Source organism: Gavialis gangeticus, unplaced genomic scaffold (genome assembly GCF_001723915.1).
Source record: "Gavialis gangeticus isolate Ggan-Ray unplaced genomic scaffold, GavGan_comp1, whole genome shotgun sequence".
In the NCBI taxonomy this organism is placed as follows: Eukaryota; Metazoa; Chordata; order Crocodylia; family Gavialidae; genus Gavialis; species Gavialis gangeticus.
Genome location: NW_017728994.1, coordinates 48,231,126 through 48,233,302, shown reverse-complemented (window position 1 = coordinate 48,233,302; position 2,177 = coordinate 48,231,126). Strand labels below are relative to the sequence as shown.

General features: G+C 55.1%; 1 long non-coding RNA gene across 1 annotated transcript in view; it reads left to right on the top strand.

The window, feature by feature from the left end:
* The window catches only part of LOC109287587, a 10,093-nt gene extending 7,928 nt beyond the window's left edge, over positions 1–2,165 (top strand). Inside the window, exon 2 of the long non-coding RNA XR_002094903.1 lies at positions 792–2,165. This is a non-coding gene — a long non-coding RNA (uncharacterized LOC109287587). The remainder of the gene's footprint in view (positions 1–791) is intronic.
* Positions 2,166–2,177: the final 12 nt, after the last annotated feature.

Below are 2,177 nucleotides of genomic sequence, written 5' to 3'. Positions count from 1 at the left end.
CGCGCCGAGCCGCGCCGGGGCCGCCGGCCTCCACCCCCACCCCGCGGATGCCGCGTTGCTATGGAGACCGCTGTCTGGTAACACAGGGGCGAGGGACCGCCGGCGTCACGTGGGCCGCGGGGGGAGCCCAGGTGAGCCGGGGGCACGCGTGTGCTTCTGCGCACCTCTGTGCGCGCACAGGTGTGTGCGTGTGTACACACGCGCGTGGGCGCACCGACACGCAGGGGAACCGCAGGCCGCGCAGGATTGACACTGGCGCGGCCTGCACCGAGGGCCGCGCGCTCCCCGGCGTGCGCGTGCAGCGCAGGAGTGTGAATGCGAGTGTGCGCACAGACGTGGAGGCAGGGGAGTTCGGGGTGGAGGGGTGTACAGGAGCGTGGCCTGGCCTGCGTGGTTTCTGGCACACGGGGAGGGGGCTCGGGGCGTGCACGCGCGGCACAACTGGCGGGTGCATATCTTGCGCACACACGCAGCAATTCCTTGTCCCTTTCAATAAATAGCAAATCTACCCCAGAGAGAGATCAAGGAGCTTGTTTTTAGTGATAGGGCCCAGCTTTTCCTATGGCGATTGCTATCTTTTAAGTAGTCTATTCAGGAAGGGAGTGCCATCCTGTCAAGGTGCTAGGACACCGACTCAGGACACTTGGTTTTAATCCCAGCGTTGGCACAGAGTTTTTACATAGTCTGGGGCATTTCTTTAAGCCTCCCCTTCACCATCTGCAAAAACAGAAGTAAATGATGTCCCTGCTTTGCAAGAGCAAAAAAGTTACGTATCTGCGCTATTCCCACAGAGCGCTCGAGGCCGGTGCACCGCGCGGGCACGGGTCCGTCCTCGCGAAGGGAGGAGAGACCACCAGCAAGCCCAGGACAGAGACGGAAGCAGGAGCTCCAAGCTGCTGGCTCCTAACCTCCTTGCTCTTTGTGAACAAAGCTAAATTGCCTCTGGAAAGGCAGGACGCCCTCTTGACATGCCAGCTGGTGTGCTTACATTTTCCGCTGGAGCAGCAAGACTTCCAGGCCAAGGAACACCAAAAAAAGGAGAAATATGTGAAACCCTGTAACTTAAGACAAGTCCAACTCAGTCATGTCCGTGTAGACAGACCTGAGCTGGCCGAAGTCTGGCTGGCTGAAATGAAAGCGGACAAGCCGGCCGGAGATCCCGGGCTCTTATGCCGCTGGCTAACCTGAACCGAAGTCCGTGCCACTGTCTTCACTGCCCACATTAGCTGGATTAAAGCCACATATGCCACAATTGTAGCTCCCAGCTTCAGCATTGGGGTAACCACATAGTTAGCTGTATATGATCTATCATCTCACACAACCAGCCTCAGATAGATCACCTACAGTCTATTATGACAGATTTGCTACATGCCACCCCAAAAACACCCAGAGGTCTGATACTACAGATGCTGGATGTAACCACGTGCACTACGAACTCAGCCCCCAGGTCATTTCTGGAGCAGGGAACCCATTCCCAGTTCTTTGCCTCTCATTAAATCAAATGGAAAACTTCTCACCCAACACAGACACAAGGGACAGAAGCAGAGACAAGAAATTTCTCCACCGAGTCCAAGACCTGTTCGGTACAGAAGGGAAAGCATCCGAGTGTCCATTATGGGTGCCGGGCTCTCTGGGTTATTTTATACCATCCCCTGCCCCGGGAGGAGTTTCAGCAGAGCTCCAGTCCGCTCGAGGAAGGAGGGGATGCATCTCAATACCAAAATGCCAAGGCCAGAGCAGCTGCATTGGGTTTAGGCCAACTAAAAGCTTCCCCCAGAATTTATGCAGCACAAAGGAGGTGGGTCACCTGTGAGAGTCTGTCACAATGCACGCATTATCGATAAGCTGAAACTAGCTCTGCCATTTTTTTTTCATTATCCATCCATCAATCTATATATCTAACACGCACACACACAATCATCTGACAGGCTTAGCATCACTCACTACATGGAGACCTGAAAGTGGATGCAATGGAAAGCAGCAGTTGAAGCAGAGCGGAGCTTTCTGACTAGCAGGTGGGAGCATGGCACCTCGTTTTCCTGGCCAATTCCAGGCCTTTGTCCGGATTGACAAACTCAGTCGGTCAGGAGACGTCAGTCGTGATAACACCAAGACAGCTGCCTCCCTTTACTCATACACGTACTCCACGAACAACTTCTTGGGGGGGGGGGGGGGGG